We start from the raw sequence: 24,552 nt of genomic DNA on the forward strand, positions 1-24,552 counted from the left end.
GCTGTTCTCTGGCTCTCTATTCAGCACTGCTCTCCTGAATCTGAAACCCAGCCTTGACCTTCTCCCGGAGGCCCCTTTGTCAGGCTTCAGCACTGTGAACAAAAGCGGTTTCTTTCACCTGTCCAGGGTGCCAGGGAAGTAAAGGCTGCTCACCGGGCTTTGCAACCCCACCAGCCTGCAAAGCCTTTGTCCTCCTGTGATGTGTAGTGAGAGCTGACACCTCCTGGAAATCTTTAAAATTGTTCTCTAGAGAAACCATTCTGCCTCAAGTGCCTATTTTTAGACTTTCTAAAGCTCACATCAATTTTTTGCTGCCTTTCTCTCTCTCTCTGCTCTAAGCCTGCTGTTTGCAAGGCAATGGGCCCTTTGTCTTTAAAGTTCAGCACTATCTGGTTTGCTCCCCACCTGAACTCCACCACCCAGGATGCTCTGGGGATGCTTCTCCTCTCATTCTGACCCGAACCAAAACCACATGTAATAACCTTTACACAAGAGGAGTTGAAACAATACAATCAGGAGAAGAAATAGCTTCCAAACAGTGATCCTAGAGAGAGATGAATCTAGAGTGTAAACTGGTCTGCCTTAGGACTCTGGGGCATTTTTAACCTGTTCAGCTAGACCGGTTTGAACTTTGAGCTGTCCAGTTGGTTGTCCTAGTTGAGAGTGAGCACATCTATCTGATGGTTTCTGGCGTAAGGAATTAGCAGTTGTCAAATTCAGTGACAGACTGCATGAAACGGGGTTAAAGTGTTGACTTGGGCCTTGACCATAAATGGTCAGCCTGGGGTAGTTTCCTCTTTGGCCAGGGGTATGGTTCTTCTTTCCATGAGCCCATCGGTTGTAACCAATAGCAGCGATGTGGTTTTGATAAGCTCTCCACTCAGACAGTGGTGGGCAGCTGGGCGTCAGAACACCACCTCTTCTCCTTTCCCTCCACTTCGCTCCTCTCTCGGGTCCCCACTTTATCTCTTCCTTCCTTCTTATTAAGTCTTATAACAAAAGTCAAGTATCTTTTGTCTTTTCTTTGAATGAAATAAACAAGGTAAATGAAATATGTGGTATTCTCTAAAACAAAAAACTTCAAACCTCCAATAAAACCAAACCAAAAGTATTCCTTTAGGAAAAGGTGTGGGTTGAACATCCCTAATCTGAAAATATGAGATGCTCCAAAATCTGAAAGCTTCTAAGTACCAATGTGCCACACGATGCAAGATTCCACACTTAATCTCGTGTATCAGGTTAGTCAAAACATAGGTGCACTAAAAATAATCATGTACAATTACCTTCAGGTTATATGTATAAGGTATATGAAACGTAAATGAGCATTTGTTTTTAAAGTTGGACCCCATACCCAAGATATCTCATGCATATGCAAATATTCCAAAATCATAATAGTCTTAATCATTTTGGATAAAGGAACACTCAACCTGCATACATAGTTTGGAAAGATCAGAAGGGTACACAACAAAATACTAACATTATAATAGGGTGGTAGGCACATTTGCTGTTTTTGCAATTTCTAAAGATTTTTTTAAAAACACACTTAATGTTCTCAAATGTATAGAAAGAAAAATGTGCGTCTCTGTCCATCTAGCAAACGCACTTCAAAGGACTTCATTGTATGGAAATAGTGGAGAATGTGTATGTATATATCCAGGGATGTTTTATGTAGACAAAGAAATAGTTGTAAGGATGAAGCATCAGAGAAGTTAAAACCGCCTAAATTAGTTGAAGTATGATATATCTCTGTAATAGAATAACATAAGGCTATTAAAATGATTTTGCAGATAAATAATTAATGATACTGAACCATTTTGTGACATAACACAAAAAAGTAAGTTGCAGATTGATTTGTTGTTTGATCCCATCTTTCTGTAAGAAACACATAATAATCTTATTTGGGTGAAACCGGTAATTTCTTCTCACAGCTGACCTTTTACCCCCATGATTTAAATCCATCTCCTCCCTTTCAATAGAAGAATTAACAGTGCTGAGCAGAACTTATAATGACCAACTGACTTCTGAATGAACTATTGATGACTATAATTCTGAGGTATTTAAATACCATTTGTATCGATGAATAGTGAGTTTTCCCCCAGGATGTGTTTGAGTGTCTGTAGAAGAGGCCTGTTATGGGGTGGATGTGAGGTGTCCCCCAAAACCTCACATGTGAGACAATGCAAGAAGGTTCAAAAGAGAAATGATTGGGTTGTGAGAGTCTTAACCCAATCGATGAATTAATCCCTGATGGGATTAACTGAGTGGTAACTGGAGGCAGGTGGGGTGTGGCTGAAGGCAGTGGTAAATGGGTGTGGTTATGGGCTGTATATTTGTATTTGGTGAGTGGAATCTCTCTCTGCTTCCTGATCTTCATGTGAGCCATTTCCCTCTGCGATACTCTTCCACCATGATGTCCTGCCTCACCTCAAGCCCCAAGGAATGGAACTGGCCTTCTGTGGACTAAGACCTCTGAAACTGTGAGCCCTCAAATAAACCTTTTCTCCTCTACAATTGTGCCGGTCGGGTCCTTTAGTTATAACAGCAAAAAAAAAAAAAAACTGACTAATACAAGGCTGTAATGTTACTTGGCATACTTCATTGAAATCAGAAGCCTAATCTTTGTAATGGGAAACTAAATAATGATGTGTGTTCAGATTTGTGTTGAGTGAGTGATGCTCTAAGGTCAAGGAACTGGCTTTGGTGGCTGTTTCAGAATTCAGAAGCTGTTTGTATTTATTTGTATTTAGTAGCTCAGTTCCCAGGGCTGAGACTATCTGACAGCTGGCTCCAATGTAAGTGGTAAATTACTAGGGAAGACTTTGACTTTAGTCTATAGCAGAGTAAAATTTTGTTGCTAAGATCAGGCTCATTACAGAAAAATTGCATTAAGCTGGAACTTGTATGGTCAAAGTGCTGAATCGTATGCACAGATGACAGTCATTGAAGACTTCAGAGAAATTGAGACCAGAATGGACGGTGAGAGGCAAGCCCTGACAAGGCCTTTGATCCAAGAAACGCAGTGCCCACACAGTGGTTGGCAGATACCTAGGAGGAGCCAGGTAAATACTTGAAGAGTGAGATAGCAGGTGTTTGAAGCCTGGGTTCCTAAATGCATGGACCTGGAACACAAAATGGCGGGACAGAGAGCTGTTGCTTTAACATATGGGCCTTCTGAAACCAAGAAATCAAATGCATTGTTCAGGATCACAAATGATTTGTTGACTACCAAGTACACCATTCATTTAGCAAGATGAGAAAATGGCAGGGAAGTTCCTTAAGACAGCCTTGCTGATTTTGGAAAGGTTAAGTTGTTAAACTGTGTTAAGTCAAATAAAGGAAGGAGTTAAGGGCATCATTAGGGTTAGTTCTTAGGAGTCCTGATTTGGGGCTTGTCTAGTTGAGTGATTCCTGTCAGCCCTCTGACAGTTTACCACTCCTCTTAATGTTTATTTACCAGGGTGCCTTGACATATTTCCAGTGTTTGCATGGTTAGTTTGTACATAGCACTACTCGTGGCTTTCTCCTGGGTTGTTGGTCTAGGGGCCCCCAGGGACTTGTCTCTGTCTCTTCATGTTGAAGAACCATACTTTGTGGAAGGTGGAGGAGACTTGTGGGCCTCTACGAATTTATCATCACTTGCTAATTTGAGCTTGGCTTGGTCTGTGAACACAGGCCACAGATTTATAGGTGTTAAAAAAAGGGGGATTTAAAACAAAAAAATCAAAACATATAGAGTGTTCTCCTGCCTGCTAGCTTCATTTCTGATTGTTTTAAACAGTTCAAGTTGGATATTGTGTTCCAACAGGACACTGCAGCCTGTGTGACCGTGGCTATGCACTTGTGCTGATTGCAAAGATTTTTAAAATGTAGAAGGTAGAAAGAAAGCAAGATCTGTGTGTGTGTGTGTGTGTGTGTGTGTGTGTGTGTTTTCAGATGTGCAAGCTATTTCTTGATACAAACTATTTTATAGATGTGTTAATTCTTATTTTGTATGTGAGAGTATACACCTAATTGGAAGACGGAGGTATTGAAATTTATTTTTTTAATTATTCTAGTATAAAATTAAACTGAATATCAATGTGATACTTAATTTTATAATGTTGCAGATAATGCATTGAGGTAGTGTGGGTAAAAGGAACTTTTCTGTGGCATAAAGTTCTGACCATTCCTGTCTTCCTCATACCATCCCCTTCTGCCACCACATATAGGAAGATTTACAGCTGTACCACCCAGGCCTTTTTACATCTGCTTATGAAACCTGCATTTATTGTCCCCTCTCTGGTATTTCCTTAGAAATTGCTAGTATCAATTAAGAGACCATCCCAGTGCGCCCCCACCCCCTGTTTAAATATAAATTTTCTAATTCTTTTTCCATGACCTTGACTTCCCCCTAAGATTGGCATTCACTCTTGACAGCGTCCTAGACCTATTATTTTCACTAAGGATGGATGAAGGCATAGGAGGAGAGAAGTGGTTAAGAACTATTGCTTCAAATGTCACGTGATTGGTAGCTCATTATTCCTGACCTGATTTCTAGCACATTCTCTATTCCCACTGCATGGAACAGCTTACCTGAACCCACCCAAGTCCTTCCTGGGCAGGCCCAGCTCCAAGGCTCTTTGATACTCCCTGAACTCCTCGCTGTGCTTGATGGGAATGCTCATCTTACGTTGTTCAGTAGTACCAGCTCTTGGCTCTTCCATTTGGGGGACATCCTGGCTCCTTGCTGCACCTCTTTCCAGGTGTCCTGGGAGTTTCATTCTTTGTACCCACACCCCTGAGTGTCAGGTGGGGAAACGAGGCGGCTAGGAAAAAAATAGAGTTTTGAATAAAAGATCTGATGGGAAAGGGTGAAGGTCATCCTTGAGCAGCCACCCAGGTGCCAGAAAGTCGCTGTGATCAAACCGGAATCCCACGGACTGCCTACTGGAGAAGGGATGCAGGGCTCCGACTGCAGTGTGCAAGAGCTGCCACCAGATGGTGATGGTGGCTTCTTGACCCAGGGACTCCGCATCATCTTCCCCTTCCCCTTCTATACAGTGGAAGGTCACCGTATAGGCATAGTGTTGAATGGGTGGCTCATCCCCTTTGTCCTTATTGAAGAATGGTCTTTTAAGTAATGTGTGAATTCCCATTATAAGAAATAACTGCCTTTTAAAAAGGAAGCATCAAAGAAAAAGACTGTGTCTGGCTCAGGTGTCAATTCTCTTCCTCAACACTCTTGGTTCACTAAAGTGAGCACGTTCTTGGCCTTGAAATGGCAATTTACACAGAACTTTGGGGATAAGCCGCTTCCACTTTGAGCTGCAACTTGATGTTCCTGGAAGTATTTGGGCTTGGCTCTTGTATGCAAAAATGATTCCAGAACTGGCCTTCCTAACTGTTGGAGACATTGGTTAAAAAGGTGAGGGGTGGTGGGGTTGTGTCTCAGGGGTCGAGTGCTTACCTCTCATTTGTGGGGTACTGGGTTCTAGCCTGAGCACCATATAAATAAATAAAATAAAGGTATTGTGTTCATATACCAAAAAAAAAAAAAAAAAAGAATTACAGGGGGGAGGGAGTGTGTCCTTTGTGTTGGATATACATTAGATCAGTTATTGATTTGTTTGATCAATTTATCCTGGGGATTGACCGAGTCTTGCACATGCTGGGCAAGTGCTCTACTGGCAGCCCCTTGGATTGGTTTTTAAACTGAGGGAAGGGGAAAGGAGTGACCATTGGTTGATGTAGGACAACAGTTTAGGGCCAAAGTTTCTGAAGTGTAAGTATAGGCAGAGGGGTCAAAGACACATTGATTGGGAAATGTCGCTCTGAAGACTTTAGTGATCTGCCCTCCTCACACCAGGACACAGGGGAGGTCTCGGGGTTCCATTGCTGCAGATGAAAAAACCGAGGTGGGGTGGGTTCAGAAGTTTGCCTACTGTCACCAAGCTGCTAAGTTGGTGGAGATGTCCCCTAAAGCTAGTTTTAACTGATGAAAATATAGGCTCGTTCCGTATTTATGGAAACAATGGAAAATTATTTAAACAGAAGTATCCAGAGGGCTTTCCTTATTCCCTTAACTATTTTGTCTTCTAACATTGGATGAACATTTAGGAAACAGTGTATTTTCAGAAAGGAACATTCTGGATGTTCATGGTCTTGTTGGCCCAGCTACCTTATGCATACTTCTTACTGCAAGTTACTGTTAACATTCATGGTGTGGTTTTCCTGGGGATGCAGTGTTGTAGGGCTATGGTTTGAATTGGTTTTTGTGTATGTGTTTCTCTTGAATCCACAAAGTTCCTCCTATAGTCATTGGCTGGGCTGCCTCTGATGAGCTGTTCTCTCTTCCCCACATTTAAATTTGCTCCTGATTTGAGAGAGGCAGGCACCAGCAGCGGCTTCCAGCTCAGACAGGCTTCAGCAAAGCTGGCCCAGCACAGCTTGTCAGTGCCGGGTGGGTGGCTGCAGGGCCTACCTGGGCGGTAGCTGCTCAGAGCCCTCCCCTTGGAGCACCTCCCACGCCTGCTCCAGGCTGTTGATTACCTGTCCGGGAACTGGTGAGACCAGGATTTCTCTTCCACTCTTGCTGTTGTTAGGGGAAACAGACCATCTGCATCTAGACCTGCCTCTCCCTCTCCCCTTTAAAGGAGGTCTTCCTGCCTGGAATCTGGTAAGTGCCACCAAAGGGTCTGTTTTCCTTCTCGCTGACTTCATCTGTGCCGACAGTATCAAGGGAATAGTCTCCGTTTCACAGATCCATTAGTTTTAACCTAAATATGCCAGAATTTGGGGGATTCTTGGAATTTGCCTTTCTTCCCTTTAATGTCCACTGAGCATTTTTTTTTTTTTTTTTTTTTTTTTTTTTTTTTTTGGCATGCTTCAGAAATCAAAAGGTATACAGTGAAAAAATTTCCTGATTAACTTCTGTCATCTTGTTTGAAACCTCTTTTCTTTTCAGGGTAGTGCTCTGAAAAATTATACAGATAATGCCTGGTGCCTCCTCCCTCCTGTATGAATAAATTACTGCATTTGTCATTGCTGTGTTCCTGAAAATGTCAAAAATAGACACAGTGAAGGACTTTGTCACACACAGTTCAGAAATTTGGTATAAAACTCCAGGTGAAATGAGGACAGATCTTGTATTTAAATCTTTTTTGTCTTTTTTGTCTTCATTATGTACTTGATTTAATTTAAATCACAGTTAATGGAACCCTCTAGGTCACAGTGGGACAGGTGTACCTCGTCATTGTTTCAGATTCGCCTCCTGGGACACAGAATCTTCCTCATTTGGTTTATACCTTTACAGGAAATACTTGGCAATGAGTCACATGACTCCTAACTTTAGTTTCCACGTGTGTTCTCTCAGGTTTAACCATTTTGCTCTTATATGGAGAGATATTCAGTTAGGAGCTTTGAAAAATGTAAATCTAAGTGCCTGATGGATCATTATTCACTGTCTCTCCCATATTCTCAGCCTCTAAACATTTAACTTGGCTTTTTAAGAGAAATCCTACTGTCACATATATTCTCTTTAAGTTAAGGAGGACTCATGAGAAATGGCATTAAGAAACATGTAGAAACTTCCTGGAATCAATAGCCTTTCCATTTTTCCATTTGATGTTCATCTCACTAGTCAGGATAGTAAGGCTCACCTCTCTCTCTCTCTCTCTCAACTTCAGTCACAAATATATTCTATGGCAAATATATAATCGGAGGAAAATTGAATTATATAATGCTGAACGGAAAACCAGGGCAATGCTTGCAGTTTGGGGGCAAACAATGAGAAACTATAAACAATGAGAAATATAAACAATGAGAAACTCACAGGCTGCCTTAGACAAAGCATGAGACTGGAGCGGGCCTGGAATTCGTGAGTGGTGGAGGAGGAGAGAGGGCGAGGAGGAGGAAGCAGCTCAAGCTTGGGCAGCAACTTGAAGCATGTCAGAAAGAACATTTGTCAGAAATCTTCAAAACCGTGGCCGTGGGTAATGTGTGAAATTGAACTTCTGACCCTGTTTGCTTGATGGTGACTTCTTGTTCTGCTTGAGAATGGTGCAGTCTTGGGTTCCTGGGTGTGGGAGATATAGCAGGGACAGTTCATTGACTAAGGACGTGCCATTCTCTTTGTGTGTGACCTGAAATTGTAGAACCTAGATCATCTCTTCAGAAGGAGTTGTTTGCACTGAGAAATGGGAAATTGGTGAGAGAAGTCCCACAAACCTTACATGTTTATAGTTTCTTACTGGAAATTGCTTTGCACATGAGGTAATAGTTAGACCTTACAAAGGAACAGAAAGAAGAGAAAATAAACCCAAGGCAGTCATGGAAGAGAGAAAGGTGCCCCCCTCCATGCCCAAGGCACCCCCATTTGGCTCTACTCCTGCTTTGCCATTAATGTGCCCTTCTCCTGAAATGACCCAGACTGTGTGTCTGGCAACATTTTTCAACTTGCGAACTCTCACCTCTTCCCAAGAGGCCTGAGCGCCTAGTTAATGATCTCGAATGGAAATGATTCCAGGTCTTGATTTGCAGTTTGCTTGTATAGTACTGCACAGGTTGCACTTGACAGTCCTCCCGCAGGAGTTCCTGCCCACTCATAGGAACCGGGCATAGCCAGTTCTCTCTTTATGTGCTCTTTCCCGCTGGTGGAATTTGGGCTGAGACAAGATGAGGTGGAACTAAAGATACCCAGCAGAAGTCAGCAACTGCAGATCAGGCCATTAGGTGGAAGATGCCCTGGTGGTTTGGAGCCCCTGACACCCATAGAGCTTGTGGTGAGCCTGCTCTTGGGAGACCTTGGTTGAGCCCTTCTGGTGGAGGTGTTGGGTGATTAAGTCTCCCAGCTGCAGGTGGTGACTGCCTGGGTCTCTTGCAGCCACCTTGGCAACCGTCTGCTCTCTTTGCTTTTCTGCTAGGATACCCATTGGCATCCCTTCAAAAATAGGCTGTCTGGATGGCCTTGCAGCTTGCAGAATAGGTAGAGTTAACCTTTTTCTTCTGACCTAAACATGTAGTGATGATGATTTCTGCAAGCTCAGATTGCTACCTTAGAGGAGAAATAACTTCCATGACCACAAAAACAAGAATCTATGCTTTTTAAGGGACCACTTTTGTAAAACCAGTGTTTAAAAAGTTGGATGACACCAATCTGTGATCTTAGATTTCCCTTGAAAACTTGCCTTGTTTAACTATTGATTGTTCAAGTATTCCTCTTTACTCCCACTCCCAACAGAAGGGGAGAGACCTGTAAGAAACGCGGGGACATGAGTCTAAACCATTTATTATATATCTTCCCAGTTGGATCCTTCTTCTTTCCCTGGCCTTAATTTTATTTTTGTTTTTCTTTTCTCTTTTTTAATTGTCAATGGATCTTTTATTTTACTATGCTAAGTATAGAACTCAGGACCTCACACATGCCAGGCAAGCACTCTACCACCTAAACACAATTCTAACTTCTTAATTTTCTTTTAGAGAAGGAATCTGTTTTAATTGCTGTGGCAAAATGATCCTTGGGCAGGGTGGGCCTATGAGATGAAATGTGGGGGGGGTTGGGTGGCACACAGTGGTCAGAAGTTGTCCATTTTGGTCCCTTTCCCCACCAAAGTTCTGCCTCATGCCTGGTTGACTTGGCTGCTGGCTACAGGAGCTGATATTTGTTTGAGAATCCTGAATGTATAGATTTAAGAATGATCTCTAATATGAATGCTTTATTTCTAGGGAATCATTAAATCTATATATTTATTGTTTTTTAAAAAAAGCACTGATTCATAACAGTTGAGGTTCTTGGGTCTTGAACTAAAGGATTCAAGATTTTGCTTCTTTGGTCAACCTTAGTGAAACAAATCCTGGTTTAGATGATTTAATCAAAGTTCTTAGTCATCGAATCCACAGTGACTTCTCACTGTATTTGCACATATCACAAATTCCTTAAAGGCAGTGGTTCTCAGCCAGTGGAAGTTCTACCCACACTGCCCGCCTCCCAGGAGAGGCTGGCAACATCTGGACATGTTTTTGGTTGTCACAATTTGGAGGTGAAGGTGATGGTGGGAGGTGGGCAAGTGGACACTGCTGGCACCTGGTGGTGGCCACCACACCATGGGACCAGCCCAACCTCAGGAGTCCTGAGATTGAGGAACTTGGCTTTAAAAAATGTACTCAATAAAAAATACCTTGGAAAATCTGAAATCTCTGGGCAGCTTATCCATAAGGAGTCAAAGTGTTCTCCCTCCTCCCAAACCCCCTCTCTGTTAAGCCTGGCAGAATCAGTGCGTTAGTGGAGCACGTGAATGACACAACTTTAGAGTAATAAGATGCCTTTCTCTCAGGTTCAAATTATTGGCAGAGTGCCTTGCCTTAACATAGCTAAATGTTTAAGTAACATAGTTATTTGATAGTTTTTAAAATTTTCTTTGCAGTTCTGGGGATGGAACCAGAGCTCGGTGCATGCTCAGCACGTGCTCCCCCACTGAACTGCCTGCCCAGCCCCAACTTGATGGTTTTCTAGCATCAACTGCAGAAGGGAGGCAACCTTTGTATGCAGAACAGGAGAGGCTCTTGGCTGTGGGCCTGGTGTCCTAGGGCCCTCTGTGGCCAGGACAAGCCTGGGTCCTCGTCTCTGTGATAAGGAAGAATAGGGATAGTTCTGCTGCTTCCCTTGCCATGTGGTTGAGGCTGAAGTGAGAAGGGATTGTGGGACTCTGGAAATGGGAGGCCTCAGAGTTCATTTAGTATTTTCCTCTGGAGAAAGAAACTCGTTCAGAAAGGTTAACTTCCCTTCTCTGATCTGCCCCCATGTGACTTCTCTCTCCTTTCACTTCTTAGGGCTGTTTTGCCTGTTTAATTCTCTTTTCAGTTAATCATGTACTCATTTCTGATACCTTTTATTGTCATCCTTCCTTGCTCTTTGAAATTGTCAGTTAATTTTATACATGTTTACTTCTTGACCTCTTAATTAGTTTTAAAAATTTTGGGAATGGAATAATGACATATACTTTGGGGGTCCCAGTAGTACCCAGAGAAGTATTTGGAAAATCTCAGACCCCAAAAAGGTCTTTGTTGGTCTGATTTAATGACACCCATGCTTGGCATGAACGAGATAGTATGAGAACTGACGTCAAGTGGGACCTTGGGAGAGGACTCACTTTCTCTTCACATGGGGTAACTGGTTACATATCGAAGTGCTAGTTCTCTAAGGCGGTGGCTCCTATGGCTGAAGATCAAGGCTGATTTGTTAAAGAGCCAATTCAGTGACGTTTCATCCAACGTTTCCATTTTCCTCTGGCTTAAGGTGGCTTTACGTCATCATGTGACTGTAGTAAAGTACATAGTCCCCTACTGATGGACTCCTGAGTTATTCCGAGGCTTGTCCTGTGTTTTGCAATAAATAGCCCTGAGCATGTGTCATTTTGTATTTTCGTCTAGACATTCCAGTAGGGAGAAGCAAATTCTTCCTCTCTCATCTTGTCAACATGTAGCTCTTCAGTAACCTCTTACTCCCTCAAGCTCAGCTTTGGGGTGTGTGTGTTGCTGGGACTTGAACTCAGGGCCTTGCACATGCCAGGCAAGTGCTACTACTGAGCCACATCCCAACTCTCTGCCCTGTTCATCAATCCTCATTTAAGAGACAGATCTTCAGGTCATGAACTTTTTTATTGTCCCAAAGTTTTGAAAACTAGAAAGGAGCCTTAGAGATGGGCTCATCCTTCTTCCTTTTGCACATGAAGGATCTGACGTCCAGGAAATGACAGGAGAGTCAGGAGGCCCAGCCTCCTGCCCTACTCTCAACAGGTATGTTCTTTTGGTTAAACTCTCCTGCCTTCTGCCTGCCTGGGCTAGGCTATCATCTGGGGCAGCACTACTCAAAGTGTGGCCCACAGACCACCAACCTCTCCTGGGGGCTCGTTAGATAAGCCGGATGTCAGGCCCTGCCCTGGATGTACTGGGTCAGCCTCTGCAATTTAGCTAGATTCTCAGGTGGCGCATGCACAATCGCGTTGGAGAAGCGCTGGCGGGGTGTCCTCCTTCAGGAGCCACTGCAACAGGGTGTATAAGCGTGGATGGTGCAGGCTGCCTTCCAACAAATGGGTTCCTCCCTTCTGAGACGCCCCCCTAACCTGGCTGTTGCTGCCCGCCCTGCCCGCCCTCTCCTGGCAGGGCCTCGGGATTGGTCTTTTGGGGAGGGGTCTTTCCAGGCAGTGCTGCCTTCTCTTCTTGCTTCAACCGTTCAGCACAGCCATCATTCTCCTGGCTTTATCTACTGTGTCCCACTTCTCTGGTTTGGAAAATACCCTAGCTTTATTCATTTCACCACCGCTTTGTGTTGATTTGTGCTTTCCTCATGAATTTATGTCAACCCTCCATACCTACTGGTTCTGCACCCACAGATTTAATCAATTGTGGGTTCAACCAGCCTCAGATTGAAAACGTGTATGTGGTGATCAGTGCACAATAAAGGCACATGTGGAAACATCACAGTGACACCCATTAATAGGTACAGCTAACCAGTGAATGTGATCATAAGGATGATAAAAATGTGAAAATTGAAAATTGTGTATGTACTAACAATTCTTTTTTGTCATTTTTCCCTAAACAATACAGTAGTATAGCAACTATTTATATAGCACTTAACATCGTATTAGGCATTACAGGTAACCTAGAGATGATTTAAACCTCATGGAGGTTGTGCATAGGTTGTAGGGGATTGGAGCATCTTCATATTTTGGTATGTATATGGGGGGTCTACAGCCAACCCCTATGGATTCTGGGGGACAGTTATGGTTAATTGTACATTTTCTCATCATTGATGTTGATGTTCTTCAAGTGCTCAGTTGTCTGTCTCTATACCACCATGTCAGTATTGTGAGCTCTGCAACTTTGCTTTACTGCTTTGCTTTACAGTGCATGCATGTATGAACATGTATTAATCACTGATAATATTAGACCTCAATGTGCACTTAATACAAATTCAATTGCAAATTACTTCTTATTCACAGACTGACTTGGCAGCTGAAATGATTTCAAGTAGTGAAATTATTGTCATAATAAAAATCCTTTATTGAATTTAGTATTTCTAGTCTCAAATTTCAATTTTGGAAGGTCAATTTTTGGGAAGTGGCAACAATCTACATATGCAAGTGGACTGATGAGGTTTAGTAGACTATAAGGTGTTAGCAAAATAATTTGTAGTGTTGGTAAATGTACAGGAATAAGAGGGTTTTTGCTGTTCTTGTTTTCTTTAAAGACAGCTTTTTATACTGAGAACCAGATGATCTTTTTTTCTTAACTGTTAGCTGCACCCAAATTAGTAAATGTGAAAATAACTATGGTAAAAAACATTTTGCAAATTCTTTACTTTTTATATAATTAAGTGAATTCTCCAGTTGGTAGTTCATCTCTCAGATAAATTAAGTCTTGCCAGACTGTCTGAGAAGATTAGTGAATCAGACCCTAAAAACTTGTAACATTCGAAAAATAACAACTATGTACCACAGTTTATAAGAGCATAAAGAAACTTTTTCAGTATTTTAAGATTTGTCCCAGTTAATCATATTAGTCTGGTTTAAGTGAACCCACTTCAAACAACTGTGAAAAAGCCATTGTTCTTAGCCACAAAAATAACTGGTTTCAGAAAACAATTTATAATCGAGATTCAGTCTTTATGAATTCAACAGCCTTTCTGACTTCATTACAAGATTTGTCATGGAATACATCTGTATATGATTTCATAGGCATCAGTACTCTTACATAATAGCAACTGGTGATAAGTTTATTTATAGGAAGCATTTATTTTGCTTATGGTACCTATGCGACAAGCTATGTGGAATACAAAAAGGACCAAAATAAGTTCCTCAACTTCTGGATGCTCAGAGTCTAATAGAAACCTTGGGATTTCCACTGTGCAACATCTTCAGCCAAGCACTCCAGCCAAGTGAATGATCAGATATTGAGAGGCTTGCACATCATCTTTGTCATTTTGTGGATTTTTGTCATTATGCCAGCTGGCGACAGGTCATGACGTATGGGAATTGCCTGTGTTTCCAAGCTTTAGCAATTCTGTTTAAAATCAGTTTTAGAATTCCCATAATTTTCATAGCATTATACGTTCATTACATAGAAAATTTGGTAAGCATTGTACACTTGAGGGTCACATGTAAAAGGTCACGAAGTAAGAAAGTGTTATAAAAAGCACTAGTGAGAGATTAAATGCTTTGTAAAATGAATGAAACACTCACACTCAGACTGGACAGTATGATGAAGAAAGAAAAGAAAAATAGGTTAAAAATACAAGGAAAAAGAGGAACTTGGCATCCTACCAGTAATCAAGAAAAATGCTTATCAGATGCAAATGTCCAGTATACTCAATATAAGTATGTGTGTTGTGTTGGACTTATTGAAAAAAATATATTTCAATAACCTCAAGATAGTCTGTGGTCTACCAAAGACAATAGGCAAAAGAATCAATTATAGGTATCCTCTTTATTATGAGCAACTATTTGTTTTTCCTGCTGTTTCAATCATTAGTCCCCTTAATTCCTACTGGGTTTCATGGTCACCAGCCAGCTGGTACTTGGACCACTGTGGGTGCTGGGATTGTGAGCAGTCCAGGCTGGAACCAGCACCCCTGACCACCTGTTGTGTTCACAAGTGGCTAAAGGAATCACAGCTTTAAAGAAGGTAAATAGAGTCACTTGGCAAAAATATTTGCCCTGTCTCAAAATTATGGAAGTTATACTTAGGAGAAATGTTTTTGGTAAAAATATTTGAGAGTTTGTTTTATAGTCATAAGTAGCTTGGGTTATTTTGACCAGAGGGATGTAGAGAGGGAGGGTGTGAAGAGAGAAGCTGCCGGTAGGGACTGTAGAGTGTGTCAATTGGGAGAGGGAAATGAGATGATTAAGTTAATTGGTGTAGAATAAGAATAGAAAACACGTAGGAAGTAGAATCTTGAAATTTCAGGGCTACCCATTAGTCATTAGTTGAAGACTTGGAGAGAAAGGGGAGAAACCAGCAGTAATGAGGAAAGCAAGAAAGGGCCTCTTCCTGGTATTCAGGTAGAATATTCTAAATACATGGATATTCTGGTCCAACCCAGTTCCCTTCATTTCCACTTCTGCCTCCTTTTTCCTAGCCACACCAAACTGCCTGAATTCCCTGCCTGATCCCTGCTCCTCGCTTCCTTCTGTGGCGCTGTCTCTGCTGTGAAATCTGGGTGTCCCAGCTCCCCCTTTCTCTCCCTTTGTGCTTGGATGCACCTTGCTTGCCCAGTGGACCCAGTTCAGATACCACCTTCAGTATGAAGGCTTCTTAGTTCCTTTCACTCCTCTTCATGGGTTTAAGGCTAGTCTGAGAAAGATGCTCCTGTAGGCGCTGGGTACAGGAGCCATCCCAGTATTTCAGTGTGGCTGAAGGGAGTCAGTTTGAAGGTAACACCAAATATTCCAATCAAATGTAGCCAGTTTACCATGTTGGCGGAACTGTTTGCACTGGGTTGCTGCCTTCTGGCTTCAGGTATAAGGCCCTAGAGGTCAGTGTGCTACTTAAACAGCAGACAAATTCTCTTTGCTGACGCTAATGTAACTTAACCTACGCATGGAGATCTGGCTTTCTAGCTTAACACACGTGGGAGAAATAACACGAAAATGGAAAGTGCATGAAGAGAGATGGTGAAGGGTCAAATACAGAAGTGACAGGTAGCAGAATTACCAACCAAGATGGGTGGTGTGGATGTTTGAGGGAAGCGTGGTGGTGTACTGCCCCTCAGTCTCATTTGGCCAATACCGCCGCCTTTATGTGCAAGCAGGAATCAATTGTGTTCCCACCTGGGCACCTCTGTAGGGCCTCGTGGCACACCACTAGCAGGATCATGATGAGAATATGGGATAATCCCAAGGAACTCAGTCCTCCCACCCCTCCTTTGCACAAGCCCCTTGAAGTGTCTCTCTCTCCTCTGAACTTTGCATTGTGAAAGCACCACTTAGTTCTGCTATCTGCTCCCTTCTGAGCTTCAGGACACACTTGCTTGCTCTGAATGAAAGCAGTAAGAGACATTTCCATCAGGAAGTGAAATGCTAGTACTTCAAAGGAAGATATGAGAATAGCCGGAAATTCCAGCTGGTCCAAACAGGTAATTTCCTAATCATAACAAATAGTTGACTGTCACTGAACTTTAGAAAACAGGAATTATGCCGGGTGTGGTGGTGCATGCTTGTAATTCCAGTGGCTCAGGAGGCTGAGGCAGGAGGATTGCAAGTTCAAAGCCAGCCTCAGCAAAAGTGAGGTGCTAAGCAAGTCAGTGAGACCCTGTCTCTAAATAAAATACAAAATAGGGCTGGGGATGTGGCTCAGTGGTCAAATGCTCCTGAGTTCAATCCCCAGTACCCCCACAAAGGAAAAAAAAAAAAAAAATAGGAATTATTCTACTTAATTTCACAGGTTAAAACCAGAGTGCTATGCAGGAAAGAAAACTACTAGTCAACCAAATACCCTATTTAGTAGGATTTTCTTGCAAAATTGAAAACAGTGCTTAGTTATAGCCAGTTCAGGGCATTGAATCTGTCTGTCCGTGCTGGAGTTACTGTCTTCACAGAAGAATGGGTCAAGCAAGTAGGATATTTGTATGTACACATAAGGAGGGGGACATTGTTGGGATTGTTATTTGTAGTGCAGTAGGAAGATATTGTGGCATTTGGGCTGCCAGATTTGTGCAGAACCAGCTGGTAGGTTCTGAGAGACTTGATAGTCTCGGATCCCTGGTCCCTTGTCCACTTTTTTAACACTTCTGTGACAGTATTAGCAGCACTGCTGTGAATCCCCAGTGATGTTCTTGGGGCCCCCTGACTTGCCTCTGTATTCTCACACGTGCACCAGTATCTTACACGTGGCTGGAGATCAGGGGCTGCAAACAGCTGCAATAGGATACAATTCAGTATTTTTTGTTTATTCACATAAGATAGAATTATGTTCCAAAAAAAGTGTACATAGCCTAAAGGGAAGAAATGTATAATTTCCTTAGTGGGAAACCAAAGAGTTCCTGTTAAAATGGGGTTTAATGGTAACACTTTACTTATGGGGATTACTAGGGAAAATATTCAGGAACAAAGAAAAATTAAATATAGAACATATTAAAATTTCCCCTTAGGTTTTAGATTTTACAAAGTCTAATGGCTAGCAGCCCCAATAGAAGTATTTGCTTTAACCAGCAGATAGATTATTAGCATGTTACTTGTATACACATGAGTCAGAGCTTCTAAAAAATGTGTTCCCATAAGTAGGTTGAGCCTCCTTCTCAGCCTGTTGTCATAGGGTCTAAAAATGGAAACGTGAGTCCAAACTCTTTCCAGATCATAAAAATAATTCTGAATTAGTAGAGCATAAATGAATGTGATTTTATTTGAGTGTCATTTTCAAGTGCCCCAGGCCAGGTTGGGACCTTTTAAGTCTCAAAATCCCCTGTGGTGAGGATTAAGGAAAGAGCAGCAGCTTTGCTTCTGGCCTCAGACAGTCTTCTAATTGGGTCAGAGCCTCCCACTCCACTCTGGGACGCACAGATCCTCTTGGTCCCTACAGCATCTGTTTTTGAGAGTTGCCACTGGAAGCCGTCACGTTGACGAGGTTGCTTCTTACAGGGTACATTGCTGAACCTGGAAAAGTAGTAGATGCTGAATGGTTGGTTCTTCTGACTACCTGAAAGCTTTGTATCCACCTCTGCTGGAAATGCCTGTCCTGTGGATCAGACCACATTCGAGGCCTGACAGTAAGCACACTGTTGACCTAAGACTGAATCTTTGTTTCTCCAGGGTCCTGTGGTGGCTTAGCTCGGAATGTTGTCCTGATTGTAGGTAGAAGTTTAAAGACCAGGCTAAATGTATATTGACTGCAGGATTTATTCTGGTGGTAGTTTGTGTGTGTGTGTGTGTGTGTGTGTGTGTGTGTGTGTGTGTGTGTGTGTGTTTTCATAAATCCTGTATGTGAACCCAATCGCTTTTCCCACTGTTGGGGTGTGTTGGGGAGGGGATCACATTATCACATTGCTTGTACCTGGCCTGTGCTCAGGAGGTGGAGACAACAACTCCTGTTCCTCTCACTGGCCTGTTAATACCTGCTAGGAGGATGCCAACTAGCATATTGGTTCCGCAGATTACATGTATTATGGTTCTCAAAATTTTCACCTTAGGTATTTTTCTTTCTTGTTCTTTATAAAAATCCTGAATATTATAGAACATGTCACCTTAGAAGGAAAGCTGCCTGCAATGTTAAAAAAGATGAAGCATAAAGGAATAAGAATTTAGGAAACAGACAAAATAGAAAATGTAAAAACAACTAGGATGTAGGAATTAGTAAAGACAAAAGTCAAAATAGAAAATAGACTTAAAGGTTAAATGAATCTAGAAACTGACTCTTTGAAAGGACTGATATCGGGCACCTCTTATCCTAAGGAAAACAGAGAAGTCATCATGGGAAACAGAAAGAGGACACAGGAGAAATGAGAAGACTTTGTCAGAAAATACTACACACAGCCTAGGTAACACATTTGAAAACCCAGGGCTGATTTCCTGGTACAATGCAAGTCACCAAAATCAATTCAAGAATTGCATGGCAAAGTTGAATAGCCAGTTTCTGTAGGAGAGATAGGAAAGGGGATTGAAAGTTACCATTGGAAGAGAGACCAGGACTCCATTGATTTTTTTTTTTTTTTTAAAGCTGTGTTTAATCTTTAAAGAACAGAAAATTTCAGTATTACTGATACTATCCTAAGATTTACATTTTATAGCACTGGCAAAATTTTAACTTAAAAACCAGATAAAATTTTAAAGAAGATAAGTATAGACCAATATTATTCATGGAAGAAAACACAGAAATTCAAGATGACGTATTAACACATTGATTATCTAGTGCATCAAAAGTGCACTACAGTCCAGTGTTTTTTTCCAATAAAACCGGGGTGATTACCTAACAGGAACTCTTATCACTATCATTCATTGTTGTACCAACATATTAAAGGAGAAATACTTGTGACCAGGCCAACAGGGCCTGGAAATAAATTTTGTAAAGTTTAGCACCCATTCCTAATGTAATAAAAAATATGTTCAGGGCAAAATAGGAGCAAAAGTAAACCAAAAAAGTACACACACAGTGAGCCTGGGCACACTCATGTGCACTCAAGCAGCAGATGACTCATAAAAGGCAAAACTCTAAAACTGCTTTAATTAAAATTAGGAATTTGATAAGGATGTCTTTTTTTAACAGTTGTTATTTAATGTTGTCTTAGAGATTCAATAAAATGTTCGTCTAGCTAGAAAATCTCAAGAGCCTCCAAGTGAAAAAATTTCTTGAATCAATAGAATTTGTCAAGGTAACTGTATAAAATATTAATCTTTAGAATTTATCTCTTCTCTGCTTCAAAGATAAGCACCTGGAAATGGAAGTTAAGTATTCCTTTCATGGTGGCACCAGAAAACCTAGGAAGAAGCTGAATTGATACCCGTATTCTTTTTAGTGAAGGAAATCTAGAGGAATGAAAATATGGAACTCATGAATATCCTTATTCCAGAATTAATAAGTTGCAGTATCAATTAGAATTTCCAAAGTGGTGGTTGTTTAAATTGAATAAAAATAATCCTGAGGTCTGCATGCAATACTGCAATACTGTGCATATGAGGTTTAAATGCATAATGCTGGGGAAGAGCCCAGATGGATGTGTGAGACACGGCCAGGGAGAGCAGAGACCTGACTCACAAGTGATCAATATGCTAAGGGAGTTTTCATGATCACACCAATGTGGTATTCATATAGGGTTACAGAAATAATTTGGGTAGGTAATCCAAGACTGTATCTCCCTGGATTAGAGTTAATGTGCTAAAAAACCACTGTTCCAAACTGCTGAGAAGAGAATGGATGGTGCCCCTGGAATCGCCTCCAAAGGAGGGGGAGTGGCAGAAATGACGCACCTCTCTCACATTCTCATCAGAAATAAATCCCAGCATCTTCAAAAATCTCATGTAAACAAGCAATTCAAAATTTGCAAGAAAATATAGGAAACCACATGAGTAATTTTGGCTGAAGGAAGAATGTCTTAAGCAGAATTTGATGTTCACAGGCTGTGCAGAGGGAGACAGATTTTGGATGTAGTTTTTAAACATTTGTGGCAAAAGGATACATGTTTAAGTCCGGGAAGGTAATTATACCATAGACAAGGGCTTACTGTCTCTAACATAGAAATAACTTACGAATTGTAAAAAATGCAACTCAAAGGAAAATGAATAAAAATATCAATATGCAATTCACAGAGAGTAAATGCAGACAAAAAATGTGCACAAAGTCCTATAGAGAAGGAAATTTATTGCACTGGTATTTGCAAAATACTGAAAATACGAATGCTCATCTTGGTTGGAAATCGACTTATGGAATATGTGTACAGTGCAATAGAAAAGCACCATTCTGCAGAGAAAATAGCCATGTCAGAGTTGGTTTGGGAGAGATTCCCATGGGAACTTGACGAATGAGAAGCTAAGTGGACACAGTTTGTAAAAGCAAGGACACAGTCCCCTATATAAGTGCCATGTATATTTGTATGAGCAGAGCATGGGGAAAAGATGGAAATGGGGTGCAGGTTGTCGTGGGTGATGGAAGCAGCACCCCCCCATCTGAGCAAGCAGTTGCACCTGTGGTGAGTGTTAGCCACTCCCTTTTTTTTTTGGAGGGGGAGTGAGGTCCTATTGAGGAAGTTGCAGAGTGCTATGGTTTCAGGTTAAAAATCCTGGCTCCTTCTCTTAGGTCTTGAATTTTTTTTTTTTCCCCTTATTCCTGCCTGTTCTGTGTGCCTTTCTCACTGGTCCAGCATGTCTTTGGTGGTTTTCCCCAGGTGATGTACCTATAGTGTCTTCTGACAACTATCATGTATTAAAGCTCCATGGTATTTATAGATAGGTCTGTGTGACCATTGTTGAAGATAAGTTTGTAGAGTTGATTCCTGGATGAAGGGACCCAGACATTTACAGTGTTGTAATATATACTGGGAACTCACCTTCTCCAGTATTAGACAGGTGTCCACTGGTGCCTGTAGGCCATAAGAATACCTGTTTCTCCCATAGTCAGGAGTACCCTGCTTTATCAGTCTTTTTAATATTTACTAGTATGGAAGGGAAAAGATATCATTTTATATCTTTATTAGTGATGTCAATGTGTCTCTTCATATATTTGTATTTCTTCATTTATGAAGTGCTCATTTGCATCCTTCTGTCCATTTTTCCTTTGGATTGAGAGTTTTTCATTGATTCTTAAGAGTTCTTTTAAATACTGAATTTCAATGTCATCCTACTTCCAGCTAAAGATAAGAAGGAGTTTTCACTCTAATTGTAAAACTTACACATTTTTGTAAGTCTGAAAAAAGGAAAAAAAAAAGAACTATCAGCATCCCATCATTCAATATTTTATCATTTTTCTTTTGTCTTTTGGGGAGGGTATGTGTTTTCCTACATAATTAGCATCAAAACATATATAGCCTATTTTCATCTCTTATTCCAATATATTATTTACAACACTGTTTTCTGAGTGCTTATCATCTTATTTAATCATGTCTGCTCTGTTTACATTTCTAATTTTTCATGTGAGAGAAAAGATGCTGTGACTATCTTTGTGCAAAAAAAATTTGTTTTTAAATTAGATTTTGTTCTTAATGCTACCTCCCTGGAAATGGGATTACTAAATCAAGGAATATTGGGATTTAAATAATTTGGGGCCATATTAGCAATTTGCTTTCCTATAATGTGGTGCCAATTTATATTCCCATTAGCATGATGACTCATTGAGCTCCCATCAGAAGAGAGAGAGAGCCAGCCTGAAGATGTGGGCAGGTGCATTCAGAAGGAGAAAGGTGGAACTGAACTTGAGAGACTTGGGGAGTAGCCAGAGGCCAGTGGTGAGAGGAGCAGGCAGGAGAGGCTCTTTAGGGCTGTGTGAGCCACTGTGGGGAATCTGCATTTTTCGGTTGGGGTTGTGGGAAGTGGGTTGGAGACCTTCAGCAAAGGGGCGTGGCTTGCTGTGGTTTACTGTTGCAGGCCAGAGTAGAGGCTGTTGTTGTAGCAGCCTGAATGAGAGACCATAGTTGGGACATTAGGATGGTGACATCCAGGCTACAGAGGGGAGAGTTGGGGGTTCATCTGGAGATGGAGTCCTTTTGGCCTGCTGATAGACTGAATATGGGAGAGAAAAAAGCAGAGTTGAAGAAGCTTCATCTTGAAGGGCTGGTTGACTGGTGGCCATCTAGGTGGGAAGGTGTAGCTGGGAAACAATGTAGGGGCAAAACCCAACCTCAGGTTAGGTGTCAGGTGCCTCTTGAGACCTCCACGTGGAAATGTAAAGAAGACGATGGTATATGAGAATGGAATTCAAAGGACTGGCCAGTGTCAAATGACCATTGGGAGTTCTTTGCATTTGACCGGTCCTTATGGCCTAAGGGACTGAGGGCATCACTAAGATTGAAGTGTTTCTTGCCTGCAACTGCATGTTCAGGATCCTAGGGAGTTAAACATAAGGAGCATCATTATTTCCTCAATTAGGAATTGTCTGTAAGCTGCAGGCTTATAAATGTGGCAAGGGTACAGATCTTTCGGTCTGCTTTGAGCAGAGGAGGTGCAGTCTTGTTCACTGAATGGTGTTTGAAGATTCAAGAGAAATCTTTCTTTCTCAGTGAAACCATTTGTTTTTCAGATGCTGTGATAAAATCAGTAGGGACTTGATCATATGAACCTGTGAGCACGTAAACCACATGTTGTCCTTTCTGGTAAGGCAGTAGAAGAAAAGGCTAAACCAAGTTTGGAGGGTCTGTTTTAAGACCTTGAAGGAAAACTCAAGACTTAGAATTGCTGAACCTCGCCTGTGTTACATAAAGATTTTTGCCTGTGCCATGTCATCTTTGTTTTGTTGAATTTAATTCCTCCCCCTCGGAGTGTCCTAGTTTTTCTTCTACAGTGGCTGGTTTTGAGCAGAGAAACTTGGTTTCTCCCCCGAGCATTTGGATTCTTTTCATTTGCCTACTCTTTTAAAATAAAAAATAAATGATACACTCTTTTTCATACTTTTTAAATAATTCTAACAAAAAAATGTAAAGACAAAATAAAAAGGCACCATCAATAAGTCCAACTATCACTGGCTGCCATTTTGTTTTATTTTTTTCCTTATTTCCTGTATAGATGTAGGAAATGTATGGAAATATACATGTATAGGAATAGCTTGTGAATTTGACATTCTACCACAGTGTTTTTTTGATGATGCTTTTTAGCCAATATTTTATGATAAACTTTTTATGATAGTTTATTGTTTTTTAAGCATGATTTTTGAATGCTGCAGATTATGGATAAATTCATGGTATTTAGAGAAAAATTTCTTGATGCTCTCACTAATTGAAAGATCCTTTTAATGTTAAAAATACAAACCAACAAAATACAAAAATGTATTATTGGAACACTACTATGAAATTCAAATTTCATGAGCTTAATAAAAGGTCTTATTTTGACTGAAATCAGTCTTCACGTTTTTCTTATTCCTTGTAGTTACGTTACCTAAAATTTAATTCTTTTAAAGCATACTTTCCCTCCTTTTCCTTGGAACACATTGATCTAGTGTAACCCATTGTGGTATTTCCTGGAACCTCTCCCTACAGACCATCTAGGCTTCTAAACTAAATAAACAGTGTTGAACAAATTATTATACTAGTATGTCAGAAGTATTGAGTCCTCCAAACATGTACATTTAATCAGGAATAATACAGAATTATAGGAACATTACCACTCGCCCCAAGAGATATACCCAGAATGAAGGCAGTGTCTCTTCCTGCAGACTTCTGGAAGATAGGCCCATCCTGGCCATTTATACAAGTCCTTTTTGTGGCCTCCCCTGGTCAGTAAGGACTTGGGGAAATGACACCAAAAGCTGCTATTTCCTCCACTTCCTGGGCTAACTGCATTTTGCCCACATTGTACAAACTGAAGTGTCTGTCTGAAGACACAAGCACCTTCCTGTACACCAAATGTAGAAGCTTTTATTTTCTTGGCAGGTGCCTCTTCAGCCTCTGTTCGACCCCTGACCCTTGACTTCCTTGGCTTCCGTCCCTTTCTCTCCTCTCCTACCATTCCTTTTCTGTTTTACTTCCTTCCCCAAGACTAGACACATTTCCCTTGGATTTTTTTTTTTAATACCTTGGAAATAGAGATTAGGATTCCCAAGTTGTAAAAATGTGTCTATGTAAGCATTTTAAAGTTTTTTTCTAAAAATTGGAGATGTTAGGCATAGTTTTATTATAGCTTTAATATTTTTACTTAACATTATATTGTTTTTCATGTTTTAAAATACTCACCGAGGACATGAACTTACAGATGTCTGTAATTTATTTTCTCTTTGAACATTGAGGTTGCTTAGTCTTTTTGGGTTTGATTGTTGTAATGAACTTCTTAGTTTCTATTATCTGACTTGTATCCTTGATTATTTCCCTAGGAAAGATTCAGTGGGTTGGAATTAAGAATTAAAGGAGGTGAGAGCATGTAACCCTTTAGATTGTGGACTCACTCTCCT

The 24,552-nt window shown here is 41.1% G+C and overlaps 1 protein-coding gene and 1 long non-coding RNA gene across 3 annotated transcripts in view; both read left to right on the plus strand.

Moving 5' to 3' along the window:
- The window catches only part of NEDD4L (NEDD4 like E3 ubiquitin protein ligase), a 311,088-nt gene that overhangs the window by 121,885 nt on the left and 164,651 nt on the right, over positions 1-24,552 (plus strand). The gene's annotated exons all lie outside the window — the stretch shown is intronic.
- On the plus strand, positions 5,563-22,894 carry LOC306642868. The gene is made up of 2 exons (XR_013758711.1): positions 5,563-6,655; positions 22,693-22,894. It is a non-coding gene; the product is annotated as an uncharacterized lncRNA (long non-coding RNA).

This window comes from Sciurus vulgaris, assembly GCF_902686455.1.
Source record: "Sciurus vulgaris genome assembly, chromosome: 13".
Taxonomy (NCBI): domain Eukaryota; kingdom Metazoa; phylum Chordata; class Mammalia; order Rodentia; family Sciuridae; genus Sciurus; species Sciurus vulgaris.